The following is a 22,677-nucleotide window of genomic DNA, read 5'->3' on the forward strand; positions in this document are numbered from 1 at the left end:
TCAGTCCAACAAGTACCGACTTGCACCCACCTGGGTGATCCACTATTGAACTACAAGTACCAGAGTCCCGAGGGGCGATCCGGAGGAGGGGCTAGCGGCGTGCGCTCCATTGCGGTTGTTTCTACTAATTGGCTCCCTTGAGCTTTGAGCCAACGGGCTCCTGGATGCTGCCCTGCGTGCCGGTTCAGGCATCAAGGCCATTGACGGTTGTTTGGCAGCCTTCTCCTCCACCCCTAACCATTTCTCTACTGATGAGGGAAGTTATCCCGAAACCCGAGCCATGTCTCGGGCGATACCCAAAAACCCGGGACATGTATCGGGTCTAGAGATTCATCAGTCCAACAAGTACCGACTTGCACCCACCTGGGTGATCCACTATTGAACTACAAGTACCAGAGTCCCGAGGGGCGATCCGGAGGAGGGGCTAGCGGTGTGCGCTCCATTGCGGTGGTTTCTACTAATTGGCTCCCTTGAGCTTTGAGCCGACGGGCTCCTGGATGCTGCCCTGCGTGCCGGTTCAGGCATCGAGGCCATTGACGGTTGTTTGGCGGCCTTCTCCTCCACCCCTAACCATTTCTCTACTGATGAGGGAAGTTATCCCGAAACCCGAGCCATGTCTCGGGCGATACCAAAAAAACCGGGACATGTATCGGGTCTAGAGATTCATCAGTCCAACAAGTACCGACTTGCACCCACCTGGGTGATCCACTATTGAACTACAAGTACCAGAGTCCCGAGGGGCGATCCGGAGGAGGGGCTAGCGGTGTGCGCTCCATTGCGGTGGTTTCTACTAATTTTCTCCCTTGAGCTTTGAGCCGACGGGCTCCTGGATGCTGCCCTGCGTGCCGGTTCAGGCATCGAGGCCATTGACGGTTGTTTGGCGGCCTTCTCCTCCACCCCTAACCATTTCTCTACTGATGAGGGAAGTTATCCCGAAACCCGAGCCATGTCTTGGGCGATACCCAAAAACCCGGGACATGTATCGGGTCTAGAGATTCATCAGTCCAACAAGTACCGACTTGCACCCACCTGGGTGATCCACTATTGAACTACAAGTACCAGAGTCCCGAGGGGCGATCCGGAGGAGGGGCTAGCGGTGTGCGCTCCATTGCGGTGGTTTCTACTAATTGGCTCCCTTGAGCTTTGAGCCGACGGGCTCCTGGATGCTGCCCTTCGTGCCGGTTCAGGCATCGAGGCCATTGACGGTTGTTTGGCGGCCTTCTCCTCCACCCCTAACCATTTCTCTACTGATGAGGAAAGTTATCCCGAAACCCGAGCCATGTCTCGGGCGATACCCAAAAACCCGGGACATGTATCGGGTCTAGAGATTCATCAGTCCAACAAGTACCGACTTGCACCCACCTGGGTGATCCACTATTGAACTACAAGTACCAGAGTCCCGAGGGGCGATCCGGAGGAGGGGCTAGCGGTGTGCGCTACATTGCGGTGGTTTCTACTAATTGGCTCCCTTGAGCTTTGAGCCGACGGGCTCCTGGATGCCTCCCTGCGTGCCGGTTCAGGCATCGAGGCCATTGACGGTTGTTTGGGGGCCTTCTCCTCCACCCCTAACCATTTCTCTACTGATGAGGGAAGTTATCCCGAAACCCGAGCCATGTCTCGGGCGATACCCAAAAACCCGGGACATGTATCGGCTCTAGAGATTCATCAGTCCAACAAGTACCGACTTGCACCCACCTGGGTGATCCACTATTGAACTACAAGTACCAGAGTCCCGAGGGGCGATCCGGAGGAGGGGCTAGCGGTGTGCGCTCCATTGCGGTGGTTTCTACTAATTGGCTCCCTTGAGCTTTGAGCCGACGGGCTCCTGGATGTTGCCCTGCGTGCCGGTTCAGGCATCGAGGCCATTGACGGTTGTTTGGCGGCCTTCTCCTCCACCCCTAACCATTTCTCTACTGATGAGGGAAGTTATCCCGAAACCCGAGCCATGTCTCGGGCGATACCCAAAAACCCGGGACATGTATCGGGTCTAGAGATTCATCAGTCCAACAAGTACCGACTTGCACCCACCTGGGTGATCCACTATTGAACTACAAGTACCAGAGTCCCGAGGGGCGATCCGGAGGAGGGGCTAGCGGTGTGCGCTCCATTGCGGTGGTTTCTACTAATTGGCTCCCTTGAGCTTTGAGCCGACGGGCTCCTGGATGCTGCCCTGCGTGCCGGTTCAGGCATCGAGGCCATTGACGGTTGTTTGGCGGCCTTCTCCTCCACCCCTAACCATTTCTCTACTGATGAGGGAAGTTATCCCGAAACCCGAGCCATGTCTCGGGCGATACCCAAAAACCCGGGACATGTATCGGGTCTAGAGATTCATCAGTCCAACAAGTACCGACTTGCACCCACCTGGGTGATCCACTATTGAACTACAAGTACCAGAGTCCCGAGGGGCGATCCGGAGGAGGGGCTAGCGGTGTGCGCTCCATTGCGGTGGTTTCTACACAGCAGCTGTAATCAGCACCTGCACAAGGGAAAGGGCAGGAGAGAGCCATATCTTTGAAAATATTGCTTTCTCCTGCTCCCTCCCTGTTGCACATCACAGCACAGTCTCGCAAGGGGCTGCGCAGTGTGATATTTTTCCACAAATCTCCCCCATATTGTCTTCACATTAAAGGTGAATAGTGGGTTGCCCATTTTGAGAAAATATATTGTGCCTCGGACACTGCAAGTTGTGGCTTTAAATTTAGATCTACCTACTTATCCAATTTCCATTCAATTTAACTTAGATGAAGTGGAACCTGCCATTAATAAAAGTGCCACTAATGAAGTTTTGGGCCCAATCGCTTCCAATGGATTTGTACAAGCCTGATGTGGAACTTTGGGCCCTACTACCTACGAACATCTTAAATGCAGTATTCAAATCCGAGTTCCTTAACTCTTGGCATGCCGTATTTGTTAGTACTTGTTATTAATAAGGGTAACTTGAGTTCTGAAGATGTTTGTTAGCTTGCCTCCTGAATGTATTAAACCACTCTAGAGACCTGGCTTCAGAAGCAACATTTAAGTGCAATTACACAATTCCATAAAAGCATTAAAGTTCACCTTTTGCCCATAACCCAAACATTAGTATTGTGCGACATAATCACCATTTTTTATGAACAGATTGTTCATTTCACCTGCCCCACCCATAATGAATGAACCAAGATTCCTTGATATAAAAACATGATCAATATCGAGCTACAACCCTTTCCAGCTTCCAGGAAAGGAGCGTATCTGATAGTTATTCTGGGCAGCAACGTTTTTGATGTTCCATAAATTATGTGCAGTCATAGAATTAAGAAACCGCCTCTCTGTTCAGTGCCATTAATAATATCTTGGGCTCGTCAACTATAAAAAGAATTTGTATTCAAATGCCTTTTTCCCTATCTTGTCATTGAAATCACCTCCAATCAACAGTCTAAGACCTGAGGATTCATGTTGACTGAGATTTCGCAGCTCTTTAATAACCCTAAACAAACCTTCAAAAAGTTTATTTGGGCTATCAGTAGCTGAAGAATCATTGTTATGAAAATTAATTAAAAGACTGCAAAATGACCTGACCTTTTGAGCTGTAATACCTGCACACAATCACTACTGAGGAAGAGATGGTCTATGTTGCATTGTAGTTTGACCTTAAACCACATAAATTAAACTGGTCTAGCTCTACCAGATGGACATGACAGAACTAGCTGAAAATAACACACATAGCCATTGTTAAATATTTCTTCTGTTGCTCAGGTCTCATGATGCCCAATACCATCATGGGTATGCATACAATGTAACCAATTTGAAACTGCAAGGTTAGCCGAGATTCCTTCAATGTTCCATGAAAAAAGGTTCAGACTCAACTTCTTTTGTGGTAGTGGGGCACCATCTCTGGACATGCTGCAGTTGCATACACAGGGGCTGTCTACTAAAGTTGAGGAGCTGTCCCACTGATTGAAGATACTTCTAAAAAACAGAGACGCTATCTGATTCTATTCAGATCGCATTGTTCATACTGTGCCTCTATGAAATTTTGTTATTTGCCAAAAAGAACATTTCAGTCAAAGATGGTAAGTTCACGTAAGGTCTATTCCACATGGTCTTGGGCTCAAGGGAGTCCCCTCTTTCTCTTAGCTTGAAAAAGTCTGGGGTGAAGAGGTGGTCTAAAAAACATACCTTGTAGGACTTTTCTGGGTGCTGGTAGGCTTTCCTTCAGCTTCTCTGTTACTCGTATATGCACTGTGGGTGTAAAAAGGGTGGCCATACCAGCCTCCTACAGCAGCTGGCAGATGCAGACAGGTCAGTTCTTGGGCCGGTCTTCACAGAGGCAGCACTTGGGCATGTCCTGCATGTGCCCTATGCTGCAGAAAGTGAGAACACACTATGTAGTGCTCAGACCTGTCCTCCTCCTCCTCCTTCAGTAGGGCAGCAGGACATGTGGGCCTCATGGTCCACTGACCCACACAAAGCAAAGGCAGAGTCTCCAGGCATCCTGTGCTGCAGGGAGTGACAGTGCACTATGTAGAGCTCAGTCCCCTCCTCCGTCAGCAGGGCAGCAGTGCCTGTAGGCCTTGTAGTCCATTAGCCCCTATAAGCCAAAGGCGGAGTATCTAGCCTCCTTTACTGAGGGAAGTGAGTTTACGCTATGTAATGCTCAGGTCCCCTCTCCTCCTCCTTCAGCAGGGCAGCATGGTTTGTGGGACTCGTAGTCCACTGCTCCCCAACAAGGCAAAGGCATAGTCTCAAAGAGCTTTTGTACTGCGGAGTGTGAGAGAGCACTATGTAGTGCTTGGGTATCTCCTCTTTCTCCTTCAGAAGGGCTTCAAGGTAGCAGGGCAGCAGTGCATCAGGTCCTTAAAGTCCACTGGCCCTTACAAGGAAAATATAACAAGGAAAAAGATTCCTTAGTGACAGATTAAAAAATGGGCAAGATAAGTATAACTGCAAGCTACAATTCGGATCATATATGCTATAGGTACTTAGAGTCGGGAAATAACATCAAGGTAAGTTAACATCGCTCGCATGCAAGAGAACTATGCCTCCCAGCAGACATAGGTGACCACACCTCCCACAACGGCAATGGCGTTGAGATGCAACCTGGCGGTCCTCAGCGGATTTCGGCGCTCGTAGCGCAGGATAGTTTCATATCTTTTTTGGCCGCATAATCTGGCTTTTGCTGTATCAGAAGGGGAGAGAAAAGACACTGATGTTTCCCGCAGGACAGAATTGCTGAAAGATGCAGTGGCAGGTACCGTGCTGTCTCACAGCTTCTATTGCAGTTACAGGCGGCGACGGATTGCTCCTGCTGCAATGGTGAATGCGGTTGAGGTCTACGAGGAAGAGGTTAATGCCGGTCTAAACCTCTAGCGGCAGTCTCAGGGGTAACACTTTCTGCAACAGGACCAGGTAAAACCTGGGCTGGATTCTGAACTGGGCAGGTTGGAGAAGAAGACGCCAGAAAACAAAAAAGGTGAGGAGGCTGGGAGGCGAGGAGTTTAGGAGGTAAGGGGGGTCTCATTAGTTCGAACAGCCTCGCATTTAAGCTGAATAAGGGCTTCATAAGCGATCTTTTTGAAGACTGCGGCAGTGGATAGTGGAGAACTGAACTTGAGGGGGAACTAGCAGTAAAGAGTCGTCCCTAATTAACAATTAACAACTAACCCAAGGAGGAGAGGAAGTTTTGGCCCAAGTGGTGTTATTTTTGTCTTTACTACCGCATTGTACTCCTTTGTTGGTGTTGTTTGAACATGGGGAGGCACAACAAGCAGAATAATCCAGTTACTAAAGTTGACTCGGTAACCAGCCTTAAGGCCAAGACACGCCTGGGGCAGGCACAGGCAAAGGCGGTAGCCGTAGGAGTGGGAAGAGCAGGACTTTCGGGAAATCGTCTTGACCACAATTCCAGCTTTGAGAGTTCAGAAGACGACCCAGTCGAAGAACCTGCTGGCAACAGCCCCGAGGAAAGCACCCCCCAATGGCTCCGCTACTGGAGATTGGTGAAGCGGGAAAGCCAAAAATGGATTCTACATCAACGGCCGAATGCAGTAAGGAGGAGGGGAAGAGTGTGAAGGAGTTCCCTCTCTTCATCAAAAAGTCACTACAGTTAGTTCCCCCTCAGTCCACTAACCTCTTGCTCAGCCAGTGGAGAGAAGGGCAGACAATCCTGCCAGTCCACATCAATCCCCACCCTATATTACATTGTCATCTCCACCTCCTGCCTCACCAGTGCCTCCTCACGCTCAGAATTCTCCGACGCCAACCTCGATGGTACAAGAAGCGACTCAAGAAGCGACTTTTAACTCACTGAACCCTGCTTCTGCTTCCTCTGTAGTCTAGCCGTTGCAGTCTCACTCTCAGATGGCTCTGACCCAGATTGCAACTGTCAACAGTCTGGTTCTACCCCCCGGCCTTCAGGTAGTGCAAGATCATCTAAAGAGACTAACTCCAACACATAAGTCATTTACTTCCAAAGTATTACCATCAGGTCTTAGCCAGAAGCAATCCTATACCTCACAACCCCCAGCGCCGGATTTAGCCTTTGAATCTGCAGAAACTTATTTCAGATGATCCAGCTGAAACAATCTCCACCAAGCAGATGGATATTAAGACCCTGCTTAATCTTATCTTGGAGGAAATAAGAGAAATGAAAACGTCTCAGCAAAATGAAATTGCTTCACTCCATCTTCGTCTAGGGAAGATTGAAGAAGCAGTGGCCTGTTTCCCAGTCAAAATCCAGGAAGCAGAATCAAGGATCTCTCAGCTGGAGGACCAGATGAGGGGATTACTTACTAAAGGACGTGAGGTTACCAAAGACAGGAGTGCGCTAGAGAACAAGCTTGATGAGTTGGAAAACCACTCACCCCGTTCCAATTTGCGAATAGTGGGAGTTTCCGAGAGAAGTGAAGGCGTCCAGGCACCGCAATGGGTGGAAGCTTTCATCAAGGAGAAAGTCCTCCCCGAGTTCAGCGGGGATCTCACCATTACCATGGCCCACAGAGTTCCATTTCATTCTCTACCAAGTTTGAGTGGTCCTCGCACCATTTTAGTGAATTTTGCAGACTATTGCATTAAAGAGAAGATTCTGGCTAAAGCCATACAGCAAAGGCAATTCCCGGTGAACGAAACTTCCAATTTTTACTGACATGTCCACAGTCGTGGCCCGCAGACACAGAGACATTGGAAACTGACATTCTCTTAAAATAAGTACCTGTGCTGCCGCCAGCCAACTTGCTTTTGCGGGGGGAATGACTTCTCTTTGCCGGTGAGCCTGCCTTGCTGACGCGCCTCCTGACACGCGCGGACCGCGCGCTGCCCAACTACGACATCCAGAGGGCAGCGTGGTCTCGCGTGAGGTGCTCAGTAGCAGCCCCGCCCCCTGGGACCTTTCAATTCAGCGCGGGCCTCCGCGCCGCGGGACATTGGAAACTGACATTCTGTTAAAATAAGTTCCTGTGATGCCGCCTGCCAACTTGCTTTTGCGGGGGGACTGACTTCTCTTTGCCAGTGAGCCTGCCTTGCTGACGTGCCTCCTGACACCCGCGGACCGCGCACTGCCCAACTACAACATCCAGAAGGCAGCACGGTCTTGTGTGAGGTGCTCAGCAGCAGCCCCGCCCCCTGTGACCTTTAAATTCAGCGCGGGCCGCCGCTCCGCGGGACGAACGCGGGCCCGTCCTTGCCCGTCACTAGCCGGAAGAGGCCGGGCTTGGCCCATCCTCTTGGCTGATAACCTTGACCCTAACTGTGCATTTCGTACCTCTTTCATTTGTATTTACTGTCGCTGTTTTTTCTTATCTTTAATTCTTCCCAAGTAAACTTCAAATATTGATCCTGTGGGAGATTAGTATTGTATAATGGGTAAAAGGAAATTAGCTAGTCCAGGTGGAACTAGGCGTTTTACTGACACTCAACAGACTCTTCTGAGCTATCTAACTGGAGTGGTTGACGTCCTAGATAAGCAAATCCATACAGTAGAAGAGTCAATTGCGGGGTCATCATCTGGCTTAACCCAGGACTTACCCCCTAGTGAAAAATCATCAACCTCCCCATTCCTAGGGAGGAAGGCTTTTACAGTTGAAAACGGCTGTATTCAATCGCCTTCAGACAGCATCCAGCTAATTAGTTTTGAATCACCCACCCAACCACCACAAAAAAAGTCTAAGAACAAATCAAGAAAAACAGACGTTAGTAGTAGCAACATCTATAATGAAGTAGGCCCAGTTGTTAATCATCCTCCTCCTAATACACCCAAGCAACAGTAAACTGCCCCATTTAAAAAGGAAGTACATAGCACAGCCCAAGACACAATCACAAAAGAGAAGTAATCGCCCGGGTACTATTACTACACAAGCCCATTCTGAGATATTGAAATTGACAGCTTTACTGGAAAGACTTGATTCATATATTAGAGTTAGGCTAGATCAGATGACCACAAGAAAGACCAATGTAGAAACCATTCTACAGACCAAATTTAGCACATTGAATCCATCCACAATCACTGAACAGGGCCTAAGTATGACCTTAATCACCAACCCAGCGAAACAAAAAAGGCATTCCCCGAGGCAACCAACCAGGAAAAAAAGACCTATAACATCCAGGCTGGTCTGGGGGCTACGCAATTAACATCAATGCATATTAATGGACCTATTAATCTACCTTTACAGCCAACTATAGCCTGTGCACAAGTCCCTCCCCCGCCCCCAAAACTTAACCAAAAACAAGCCCCCCATTTCCCGTCAGGCCGAACCGAGGGCAGCAGACCCTCTTATAGACCTTCCACCGGAAGCTACCCCCTATGTAAACATTTTAGGCAATGTACCCCCAACCATCCCGCTGAAACAATCTCCACCAAGCAGATGGATATTAAGACCCTGCTTAATCTTATCCTGGACGAAATAAGAGAAATGAAGCTGTCTCAGCAAAATGATATTGCTTCCCTCCATCTTCGTCTAGGGAAGATTGAAGAAGCAGTGGCCTGTCTCCCAGTCAAAATCCAGGAAGCAGAATCAAGGCTCTCTCAGCTGGAGGACCAGATGAGTGGATTACTTACTAAAGTACATGAGGTTACCAAAGACAGGAGTACAATCTCGATGAGTTGGAAAACCACTCACACCGTTCCAATTTGCGAATAGTGGGAGTTCCCGAGAGAAGTGAAGGCGTCCAGGCACCGCAATGGGTGGAAGCTTTCATCAAGGAGAAAGTCCTCCCCGAGTTCAGCGGGGATCTCACCATTAGCAGGGCCCACAGAGTTCAATTTCATCCTCTACCAAGTTCGAGTGGTCCTCGCACCATTTTAGTGAATTTTGCAGACTATCGCATTAAAGAGAAGATTCTGGCTAAAGCCATACAGCAAAGGCAATTCTCGGTAAACGAAACTTCAAACTGTAGAATTTTCCCTGACATGTCCGCAGCCGCGGCCCGCAGACGCAAGGATTTCATTAAACTGCTCTTTTTGTTTAAAGCCCAGGGGGAAATTTCACATGTTCTCCAACCTAGAAGAGGCTCAGTATCTTCTTAAGGAAATTTCGGTGCCATAATGAGTTAATGGACTTACGGTCTTTCTATTGCGATCCCTGTTTTTTTTTTTCTAGTCTATGTTTAGTACCCTTTGCCGGGTGGGAGGGGTGGGACACTCAGGGTGCAGAACCATGGCACCCTCCAAAGTAGCAGGGGGGAGTTAGAGGTCGTTAATGTGGTGGTTCACCTTTCTAGAGGGGTGGGTTGGGGGTTGAGGGGTTGGGGAGGGGACTCAAAAGAGTATAGCAGTAAAACGAGCAGGAGCAGGGGCAGTAGAGTTAAGGTTGTTAAGAGAATGAGAGGGCTTAAATATCTCTTTAGGTGGTTTTATTTGTCGCTGCAGGAAAAAAAAGATCTTTTTTTTCCCTTTTCCCTTTTTTTCTTTTTATTAAATCTATTGTAATATGGCAAGAGTAACTAATATGTGCCGCACTATCTCAATCAATGTCAACGGGATACTAAATAAAGTAAAATATGGAGCTTTAATTAGGTTGTTAGTGTCTATCTAGCTCTAGGTAGTATATTTCCAGGAAACTCATTTAAAAACGAATCTCCCTAAGTTATATCTTCTTAGATTTTTTTTTCGCATGCTTTTTTTGCCTCAGCCGGTCTGGCAAAAAGAGAGGTTGCAATGTTCTTCTCCCGTAGTCTCCCTTGGGAATTTGGACAGGTTCATAGAGACCCCTTGGGATGGTGGTTGTGGGTAAAAGCTAAATTAAATGGGTTGATTTTAAATTTTGTAAAATATTATGGCCCAACAATGGAAAATACCACGGCCCTATTGAAGATCAGCGAGTTACTTAGGGCGGCCCCGGGAAAAAAATTCTGGGTGGAGATTTTAATTTTATCCAGGATCTTAAAAGAGATACGTCGAATAAAAATAAAAAAGAACTCAAACCGCAAACAAAGAAAGTGGTGGAGGCTTCAAGGCATGAGCATTTGTTGGTAGACCCCTGGAGCCAACTCCATCCTACTATTTCCAAATTCACCTTCCATTCCAATCAATTTCACATGGACTCTCGGATCGATTTCTTTTTAATAACACGTTCACTAAGGCTCAAAAGCATCACAATAGGAGCCATCCCATTCTCAGATCACTCCATTGTGACAATAGAGTTTGTAACTGAAGGGGGTGGGAGGTCCCATACCAGGTGACAGATGAATCGTCTTCTCCTACAAGACCCTCATTGGGTAGCCGAAACCAAGAAGTGGATACTGGAGTATTTGCCAATTAATGAGGGTTCAGCAGAAGTTTTTTCAGTCTGGAGTGGGTTTAAGGTAGCCATGCGGGGGCAAATGATTGCATGCTCTGCAGCCCAATTGAGAGAAAGGCAGGAGAAGATTTATCAAATCCAACAGGCAGTAGATAATGCAATGAGCTTTAGAGATTCTCAACCCCGGAGCTGTGGCAATGCCGTGACCCAATTAGCTAGGGCCAAGTTTGCATTGAAATAATTTTTTTTAATCGAAGAAATCAATAGCTCTAGAACTTTCCAGCAACAAGTCTATGAGGAGAGTCAAATGGTGAGAAAGATGCTGGCTGTGCAAGCAAAAACTAAACAGGAAAAAGCCTTGATAGCAGAAATCATTGATCCAGCAGTGGAAAATAAATGTTTCCGCTGTCAGACTCAAGGCGGGGGGGATTGGCTCCATATATTTTTTGCTTGCCCGAAACTTGAAATATTTTGGCGTATGATCTTTTCTGCAATAAGCCAGGCCTTAAACAAGACGCTCTACCCCGAGGCTGAAGTAGCTCTCTTTGGCATTTATAAAAAAACGGTCTTGAGCTGACCAAAGCCGAAGAGACATTCACAGCAATCTGTTCCCTAGTAGCCCGCTCCCCAATCCTCCAAAATTGGAGGTCTGAGGAGGTACCATCCTACCCTAAATGGGCATATAAAATGCAAAGGACAAGGAGGTTCGAAGAGGCTTACGCAAAAAGAGTTGGGGCAACTAAAAAGTTTATTAATATTTGGAGATTCTCTGATAGCTCCGACTCCTTGTTGGCTTTGTAGCAATTTAGTAGCACTTTAGAACTCGACACCTTATTGTTATATAACTAAGAATAGCCTAATTAGCACTTTCTTCTCAAGGTAGAATGTTTATTTATTAAATGAATACAAACGATGTGGGAGGGGTCTTGCAAATATACAATAAGAATGATATCTAACCTTGCAAGGTATAGTATTAGGCACTTTTAGTACTTTTGAAAATTAGGACAGTAGGAACGGCACCACGTGGCACTTTATGGCCTTTTTATGTCCAGGAACGATTTCACGTGTATTCAAATATAACAGAGCTCCTTGAATAGATAAAAGGTTTATGTATTGTTTGAGGACGACCTCCATTAAGGGATCCAGGCCAACAACAAAAATAATACACGTTATAATCAACTCTGTTGAATTCTGATATCTAGCACTGTTAGCACTGTAGAAAGCATGAGAACAGGAACTCTGCTCTTATCTGTTGCTTTGTGATGATGTTGTTTTTAATGACCAAGGTTCTTACTAGAAGTTGTTTGTCTCTTTTTATAATCTGACTCTCTATAATTCAAATTATTGATTATTGTTTAATGTATTAATTGCCCTCTGCTCTGCTCAATAAAAAAAAACCAAGGTAAGTTATCATCATTTGGAAAGCGCTTAGCCTTTCTCAATTTCTGTGATGTGTTATAATAAAACCACAAAACTAAAACATATAAGAAACTATATATTGTTTTATTGAAAAGATTTTTTGTTATGATTAAAACAGTGGATGTCGAGATAAAAAGAAGCACAGACAATCTATTTGTCACAAAGCATCAATTTCATTACCACTTTTTAGTATGCTTTTCTTAATCCAATTTAAAGAAGAAAAATAGTGAATACAAATTAAAAAACACACAATTGTTAAAATAGCAAGGGAAAACTATTGACACGGCATTTCAGTGAATATATGTAAGATCTTGACCTTCATCAGGACAAGAAATGTTTTCAGTTTATCTAAGTAACAATAAAAACATTCATTAAACAACTGTAAAAATCATACAATTGAAACAAAATAATTGCAGCAACTACAAGTTATCCTTAAATCAGGTACCATAATTACTTTTTGAACCGCAACAACAATAGTGCGTATACCACATGATCCATTTGTATTAATGTCTACAGTCATCTCCCTAACCTCATATCATCGAACAAGAACCTACCTAAAATTCTTTTGAGGAGACCCTGGAATATTCGTCTCCCATTTTGAATGGCTAGTGCCCGTAATGAAAGAACTGTATTCTTGAGATAGAAGAATTCTATCAAAAAGAAAAGATTTTTTATTTATTATTTATTATTTATTTGTTGTTTATTGAATTTATATTCAGTCAAGCATTACTTTGTGCGACATAAATCTAAACCCACCTATTGTGGTTGTTGATTAGTTTCAAATAACAATTGTATCTAGAAAGTTACTTAAGAGTCATGTTGTGAATGAAGTTTATCTACAGAAAAAAGGAACAATTAGAAGTATATACTCAATCGTAATGGTCCTCCCAACTTGATCAAATGGAAATTCTCACCTGATAAAAAGTCACAGGGACAGCTAATTTATTGATCTGCTGCTTGCCTACACAGTCAATATCTTTCTTTCTTCTAAAATTGCCTTCCCTATTTCCTGAAGAGAAATGTATAAACCATCAGTCTTAACATTCAGATTGGTGGAGAGCCAACACAAGGTCTACTTCACACAACTACATCTTACCTGGGGGGCGCTAGGTGGCGCACTTGTGAATGGAAGCCTTCTCGTGAGGCTCTCACATCCTGGCGACATTAATCCTGTAATTGATCCTTATGTCGGCGACAGATAGGGCTGAAATCGCTCCCATCTGATAAAGGGACTACACAGCGGCTCCGGTGTGAATTTGGCGCTGATCGCTTGCTGTCTGAGACTGGTGGAGGCATCCTTGTGTTCAACGACCCCGGCTGCCGGAGGTTTCAGCGCGGCCGGCCGGCTTGCCTGCGGACGCGAGGTCGGGGCTTTGATGACGCCAGCTGGGCCCTGAAAGGCGCGAAATCCTCGGCGGGCCACGGAATGACGGCGGCGGAGTGCAGCGTTTCCAGTCCTTTCCTAGCGGAGGTGCTCTGAATGCGGAGACGGCGCTGCCCTGACCCTCTTGTCCACTGAGGTATTCCCAGCGCTTTGTTTTGCCTCTCTGATGGCCTGCCTCTGCCTGCCTCTGCCGAGCGCGGCCGTTGCCCTGCTGTGACCCCTTCGAGAGTGGCGGCCATTTCGTGAGTGAGGCCCCTCTACCTTTGGATCCTCCCGGGACCCTACCTTACCTGCCCTCGGTGCTTAGAGTACCTCGCTGGGCATTGCTACTGTGCACTCTTGGGGACTGCTGGAGATATTGCCACCGACTGGGGAGCCCGCCATTTCCTCCATTGTAATTCTTCCCACACTTGATTGCGAGGTCCGAGAGGCGAGAAATGCTGACAGGAGTCCGGGGGCTGCGGGCATTACTGGTAGCATAGCCCTCCTCACCTGATACAGCAAGGGACATACGCATACAGTGCTGACCACTTGGTGGACACTGTTCTTCATCACTCTTGGAGGCACATATAACAGGGGTGCGCTCAGACGCATTACAGAACTGCGGTGACTGTTGCCTGCTCTATACGTCCCGGAGTCCTCACGCCTGCATATATACCACCCGTCTAGGAGGACTGCTTACTAGTTCCGTCTGGTCTGTGCTCCAGCTCAGCAAGCACTTATCCTGGGACAGCTGCAACCTCATTTAACTGCTCATAGTAGTTGTACGGTGGGACGAATACACTGTGGTACTCCTGGAGGGCTTTCAGGTCTGACTCAGAGGGGTGCGCTGTGACCGAGAGCGGCGACAGACACCCGCCTTCACCTACCGCCCGCACCCCCCCTCCACGCAGGTGCTGATCCCTACCGGCGTTCGACTGGACGGTGGGGGCTCTCCGGCGGTTTTTGGACAACGTGATTGCACGTACGTAACGAACCTGCTATCTGCCACTTCGCAATCTGGTTCACTCGACATTACTGAGCGGCTAAGATGGGTCGACCTGATGTGCGGCAACCGAAGCTCACGTTTGATGCCGCAAAGAAGACGACTCACACCAGCCCGGACACTCAGAAGCAGATAGAGGCTAGCAATTCTGCTGATAGCCAGGCGACTACCTCCACGGATGTCCAGGAAATCCTTTGTGAGATGCACCAGGGATTCGCGACCATTGCGGACAAGGTGGACAGAATGTCGTCCCGTATGGATGCTGTAGTCCACAAACTGGATATTCACGAGGGGAGGTTGAAGGAGGTGGAACAGCGGGTTTCGGATGTTGAGGACACCTCGGGACAGCACACAACGTGACTTACATGGATGGATGACTTATTGCGCACCATAGCGGCAAAGAATGAAGATTTGGAGGCGAGAAGCCGGCGTAACAACGTACGCATAGTAGGAATTCCGGAGTCCACCAACGTGGGTAAAATGGAGGAATATGTGGAAAGACTTCTGTTGACTGCAGTGGGCTCGGAAGCGTTCTCCCCCCAATTTATAGTAGAAAGGGCGCACAGATCCCTAGGACCGGTACCCAAACCGGGTATGAAACCGAGGCCTATCATAGCTCGTCTGCTAAACTATAGGGACAGAGACACAGCGCTACGGGCGGCTCGATCCTCCAACAAGCTTACCTGTGATGGTAATGAATTCACAATATATCCTGACTTTACGCCCATGGTCCAGGAAGAACGGCGCAAGTTTTTGGATGTTAAAGCAAAGCTTCGTACTCTGCAAATTCACTACGCATTACTCTATCCGGCTAGACTGCGTATCACTTATCAGGGGCGCCAAAAGTTTTTTACGAAGCCACAGCAAGTTGTGGAATTCATCAAACATGTTAAAAGTTCAGCGCACCAGCATAGAGAAGGGATGGCTGAGCTTGATCGCAGAAACGACCAGCTGGAGGACGAAGAACAATAACCTCACTGATCTTGAAACACTAGAGATCGCTATGGTTCCTGTATGTGAGTACTGGTTTGTGGCCTAAATTGTGGCAGTTGCTGTGGTCGTTGCCCTCCATTTCTCCTTGACTATAAGATGAGCGAGGGCTAAGACCCGAGAAACGCTGATTCTGAGCCGCGTCGCCAGGTACCCCCCTCTCTCCCTCTAGCTAGATGGGCTCTGCCTTTGGAAGCTGAAGGAGAAGAGGGGTTGTTGTGTCGCCACCTGGAATGTTCCCTAGCAGGCATTACCCATACGGTTATTGTTGTTGTAGGGTGTGTTATCATCCCTGGTTGTTGAGAGAATCGGGGTGGGGTAGGGTGGGTTATGGCACTGGCGAGTTGGGGATGCCTCTGTGGGAGGTGGGGGGGAATGGGGGAATGCATGGTTGTTACGTGAATTGTATGAGTGTGAGATACACAAGCAAACTGACACAGCGATATACTGGAGGGATGTGAGAGGGACTATTGCTCGTGATACATTGATGTTGTGGAGGATGCAACGTACTCTATTAGAGCAGGGTCAAACATACAACTACAGGTGCGGGGACTGTTAACCGATGTAATTTCATATCCTGGAATGTGCGTGGTCTGAAAGATGCACGAAAATGTAGACAATTGTTGGCGTATTGGGATAGGCATAATGTGCAGGTGGTTATGCTACAGGAAACTCACAATCCCCCGTCGACAGATTCTGCATTCGGCACGAGATGGGCAGATGTGAGGGTTTTTTCAAACTACTCCTCGTACGCCAGGGGTACTGCCATTCTTATACACCGAGCTCTCCCGTTCACACTGCAGGGGCAGCATGTTGATAAAGAGGGGAGATATGTGATTGTGTGGGGGAGGTTGGGTGGGGAGACGATTACCATTGCCAATTGTTACGCTCCCAATGTTGATGATCCCCACTTTTTCACACAGCTCTGGGGAGTTATAATGGATGTGGGTTCCAGGTATCTGATCTGGGGCGGAGACTTTAATGTAGCCCTGAACCCGAGATTGGACAGAGCGGATGGTTGCTCAACATATCATATCAAGGCGAGAGACTCCCTCTGGGGGATAGTTGAAGAGGGAGGGTTGATTGATAGTTGGAGACATTTACATCCTGATCTCCTGGAAGGCACACACTTCACATCCTACACAGGCACATGGGCCAGAATCAATTACATCTTTGTGTCCCTGAATCTAGCACCGAATGTTTTGCTTTCTCAACATTTACCCAGAACACATTCCGACCATTGCCCCGTTCTCATGTCTTTAGATATGCCCGGATTTCATAAACCACGCCCGCCTTGGCGATTACATCCCAGCATTCTGGTAGATACTGTCTTCTGTGAAGAACTTAGGACCGACATAGAAGACTTCTTCCCCCGAAACAGAGATACAGTGGATAGTGTAGAAACAGTTTGGGAGGCATTCAAGGTTACGGTGCGGGGATGGTGCATTGCTAAGAGCTCTGGGGTACTGAGAGACATACAGCGAACTCTCTGCAGGTTGGAGGAGGAACTGAGGGCTTTAGAGAACTGCATGTCACAGGGGATTGCTAGAGAGGCGCAGCGCGAGTTTAGAGCTAAGTTATCAGAATACGAGGCGGAGGCGCAGAGAGAGGTGCGGTTCAAGGGGAAATACTGGCGAGCCTGTGCTTACAATGAGGGAGGGAGACCGGGTAGAGCGCTCTCCATGGCAGTGAGGGTGGCACGAGGCTCGAATACTATCTTAGAGCTAACCACGGCAGATGGGGAGGTACACAGAGATAATGTTGGAATTCTAAACACACTCCAAGCACACTATAAACAACTTTATACATCGCGGGCAGCTGGGGAATTTGACCTGGATAGCTATCTGGGGGATATTGCACTCTGCTGGATAAGCGATGTCCACAGACAATTCCTAGGGGCACCACTCGAGTTGGACGAGGTGCGAGATGCCATTATGTCTTTGAGCAAGGGAAAGCGCCGGGTCACGATGGTCTCCCCGCAGAGTTTTATAAACGCTATGTGGAGATCATGGCACCGGTGCTAAGGGAGGTATTTACTGATGCCTTGGAAGTGGGTGTGCTCCCGAGATCTATGCGAGAGGTTATCATCACATCTTTACTTAAGCCTGGGAAAAATGCTGCACACTGTGACTCGTATCGCCCACTGTCGCTACTGAACTGCGATGCCAAAATTCTGGCGAAGGTGCTCGCGACCAGACTCTCCTTACTTATGACCACACTCATCTTACCGGATCAGTCCAGTTTTGTCCCTACGAGATCAACCTCACACAAGCTCCGCACTGTCTTCTCCCTGATTCAAACGGTTCACCCTGAGATCCCCCTTGCCGCGTTTTTTCTGGATGCATCAAAAGCTTTTGATTCTGTGGAGTGGGGATTCCTCTTTGCGGTCGTGCAGAGGATGGGGTTCCCCCCGATCTTTGTAAATTGGGTACGGTTGCTCTACACGGCTCCAACGGCAAGAGTGCTTGCGAATGGCCAGCTGACTGACGCTTTCAAAATAACGAGGGGTACCCGTCAGGGGTGTCCCCTCTCCCCCTTACTGTTCGCTGTGGCGATAGAGCCGCTGGCCTGTCGAATTCGACAACTGCACAAAGCCAGTGCCTTCAATTACTTTCAACGCCAACTTTCAATCTCATTATATGCCGACGATGTCACTCTGTACGTTAAGGACCCCCATTCTACCTTAAATGCGCTATTGCGGGAATTCGTTGCTTTTGGAGGCCTTTCCGGCGTCTCTATTAACTGGGGTAAATCCCAACTCTTCCCTCTGACACCGGCCGTATCAGAATTCCCGCTAGAGTACCCTCTTGAGTGGTGTACCTCTGAACTACGCTACCTGGGGATACAAATATCAAGAGACAAGGGAGATACGTTGCGAATGAACTACGGGGTGGCAATCACCAAGTTGGCGGACTCAGTGACTCGTTGGATTAAACTGCCCCTGTCGATGGCGGCGAGAATTTCCCTCATAAAAATGGTGGTCTTGCCGCGTTTCCTATATCTGTTCCTCAATATTCCTTATCACCCAGGCGCATTCTTCTTCAAAACCTTACGCTCTGAACTTATTCGACTGGTATGGGGGGGAAGGCAGGCACGGCTCCGCTGGGCGGTCATGACACAACCCTACCGCGTGGGAGACTTCGACGTCCCCGACTTCGAGGTATACTATTTGAGTGCTCAGGCGCACTACCTATATTATTGGATGAAGCCGACTGCTTTCATGCCGCAGGTGGCAGCGGAGGACTGGATAGCTCATCCGCTGTCACTGGTTGGAGTGGTGCATGCCCCCGCAGCGGAGCTGGAGATGCACTCTAATACAGTGTCCTGCACGATGGAAGCATGGCATAAAATAGGGAGACGGTTACAAACCCCGTTATTGTATACAGCTCGTATGCTATTATCTTATCATCCACAGATGGCGCTCCTTCAAGAGATAGGATTTCAACAAATGTGTAGACGGTTGAAAATTTGGGTGTGGGGTGATCTATTCCGCGATGGGAAGTTCCGATCTCGAGACGATTTCTTCGGGGAATGCGCACCTAACCCTCTAGAGTTATTCTATTACCTACGGCTACGAGAAGGCCTAAGAGCCCTATTACCCGATTATCCTCATGAACCCCCTAGTGTAGCCCCGCTTACAATTGTGCTGAACAGCTCTGATGGAGCACATCTAGTATCCAAAATATATAAATGCCTACGGGAAGAACTACCCGTTGTGGAGAGTACGGCTAGGACGCATTGGACGTCAGATTTTGGCAAGGACATCACAGAGGAACAATGGGAGTATTGTTGTGACTTGTCGGGAGCGGTGATGTCTAGCTGTCGCCTCAAAATTATACATTACAAGTTCCTCCATAGGTTGTACTTCACGCCTGCTAGGAAGGTTCGGTTCGGACTGACTGACTCGGACAGGTGTGAGCGATGTGGACAGGAAGGGGCGGACTTCTTCTATTTAGCGTGGACCTGCTCGCGAGTACAGGAGTACTGGTCGCAGGTTTGCGAGGGTGTCTCCCACATGATAGCTGCTACACTGACCTTAGATCCAATGTTGTTCCTACTGGGCTATACTGCGCAGATAGCGCGGACGGTTAGGAAGTATACTAATGTGGCGTTGTTACTGGCAAGAAGACACCTGGCATGTAGATGGGGTCGGGGCCGAGCTCCTAAATTTAAAGATTGGTTGCGTGACATGTTATACTGTCAGGAACAGTACGGAATATTCTTGGAACTGTTGCCTCTTAACTCGAGACCGGCTGACATCTGGGGTCCTCTACAGAATTACCTCCTCACCACAGCATCGCAGGGGGAGGGGGACACTGACACTGGCGAAGCACCACAGACAGCAGACCTGTTTTGATCTCATCTACCATTTGTCGACCTGGGCTGGAGGGGGTGGACTGATGGGTCTTCGTACTATTATTGGCTTGTCAGATGCGAAGATTGATGCCTGGTAAATGCGTATCATCTAAATGAACATACGCCTCTGCGGATGTGCTGAACACCTGGGTCCATGCCTAATAGGTTTTATCCAGTGTCATGATATCTTGCCTTAAACCTTAGTCACCCTAAAGTACAATCTGATTGTCATCTCTCCCCCCAGCAGGAGACCTTCCTAGGTCATGTGGTGGATAATAACTTCACTCCCCTGATTCCAATTATGCTGCTCTGGTTTCTAATTGCACTATGCCATGAACTGTCTTGCCGTCGACATTCACTCCAATGCTGATCCCCTACTGCTTAGACCTGATATAATAGGACTGCTACTATGTTGCATCCCTGATGGCTGATCCTGATTACCCTCTCTATGTTCATACCTCATGTAACTCCAAATATGTCAATATATGAGTATCGCTGCCGGCCATATATGGTTGTAGGCACACTGCTGTGTATTTACGCTTGAATGTCAATAAAAGTTTATAACCCAAAAAAAAAAAATACATCTTACCTGGCAATCCGATCGGTATTGCTGTGCTCTCGCTTTGCTTTATATTTTTTGCAATGTCCAGGAATTATGGGAGGCATATTCGGTTGATTGACGGACTAGTGAATGATAAAAAAACAAATCAAGCTAGACATTACATCACCAACTATCCTTAAACTTGGATGTCTGGTTCTGCATAATAGGTGTTTGTCTATGTTAGAAACATTTATAATTCATTATTCGAAACTCTGTATAAATAATTCTGTATCAATAATTCGCACCTAAAAAGATGTGCAATTTATCAAAATAAAACCTAATGAAGAGGCTTATCGCAAAATGAAACTACTGTAGAGATGAGATAAGCGAAAAACACTTTCTATATTTAAATCCATAAATGTCGAAGCTTATCCCAAAGTAACAATACCGGCCTTCAAAGCTCCAAATCTCGGTAGAGATAAGATACATGGAAAGGACCTTCTTTATTCGAATCCGTAAGATGTCAAGCAGTTTTAAGATGTCGACTCACCGTATTGAATATTAAAACATCCGAAAGGCTCTATAGTTCGGGTTCCAGATATGTGAAAAATAAGACAACCACTAAAGTTCTTCTTTTTATATAGGTCAGCCAGATACTGCATCGTGTAGATAAAGCCAAAATCACAACCGAAAGGCAAAAAACAAAACAGGAATCGGCTGTGTGTTTCCATGGCCTCCATATTGAAAGTATTAGTCGATCTGGAATAATAAAGATCTAGTAACCTCCGAATATATATATTCCAACGCCACTTAATGCTATAGATTATCCCCTGAGCTACTACAGATTTGCTATATGAGGAGATACTTTCATACTAACGGATACTTTTAGAGGTTGTACTATTGCCCAACAGAGGAATTTTTGTAGGCCATTTTAAGCGGTAAACATAAAGAGCAAATAGTCTTAAAATATCAAAGGATATTCACCCATATTAATAGCCAGATTGAGTTAAATTACAGAAAACATTATATATATATATAAACAAACCGGGTGGTAGGGATAATGACTTGTCTAAATATTCTATACCCACCCAGTATACAATGAAAATGTGTCCAGTGAGTTTCTGAACTATAGAGATAAAAAAGATCTTACTAGTAGAGAGGAATGGTTGTATGACATTACAGCGCATGCTAATAAATCGCATGCCATTACATCGCGGTTTTTACAACGCAAGTCGTTACAACGACTTGCGTTGGAGGGCGCTGGACTTAGGAGTAGTATAATTTACTGTTCCAACTTCAGTCTACATACAGTAGGGAAGGTGTTGGATAGTAAATTATACTATTCCTTGTCCTAGAGCGCTGTAATGGCATCGCGATGTAACGAACGCGTTGTAAACGATGTTTCCCGAGCGGAATCATTTATATCAACCTTTCCCACTCTTCCTTACTGTTAAATCCGTTTCTATAAGAATTAAATTTAGACATAAAGAACTGGTCTCTCCTTTTTCTTTTAGTCAGTAGGTCACCTCCTCGTATGTTGATTTGTGTGGCTTCTACAATACACCATTTTAGGTCATCTACGGTACGACTCTTTTCCAACCGGTGTTCCACCAACGGAGCATTTTTCTTTTTGGTGCGGATAGCTGATTTATGCTCATTGAGTCTTATTCTGATCTCTCGGGACCTCTCACCTATGTATCCCTTATTACAGAGGTACACTATAAGATAGATGATGTTTTTAGTGCAACAATGAACTAAATATTTCAGGTAATGTTTGATTCCATTATGTGTGATCACAGGGCCTTTCACAAAATTGACGGAACTGCAGTAAATTTTCCTTTGAGAGCCTGTCCATTAGTTATGCTAAGTTGTTTGCTCTCCGTGTTTGTCTTACAAGTATGGATTAAGCAGTTTCTCCTATATGAGAAAGTCGGTTTTTGCAGAGGAGTGACATCCTTGGTGTTGAGAAGATGCCAGGATTTGTTGATCACATTTTTTATTTTATTACTGATGTTAGTAAAATTAGTTACAAAAGTAATAGGTTGTTTCTTGATGTCTGTATTTTTAACTTTAGGTTCGAAGATGGAGTCCCTATTATAATATTTAGCTCTTTTATATGCTATTTTCACTAGTTTTTCAGGGTAACCCCTATCAGTGAATTTTTGGATCAACTTGTTTGCATGAAACTCAAAATCTCTCAGATTTGTGCAGTTGCAGCGGACCTTGAGAAATTGGCCAAAAGGGATGTTGTCTTTTTGGCTCATAGGATGATTATTCTCATAATGGAGCATTG

Source organism: Lissotriton helveticus, chromosome 8 (genome assembly GCF_964261635.1).
Source record: "Lissotriton helveticus chromosome 8, aLisHel1.1, whole genome shotgun sequence".
NCBI lineage: Eukaryota > Metazoa > Chordata > Amphibia > Caudata > Salamandridae > Lissotriton > Lissotriton helveticus.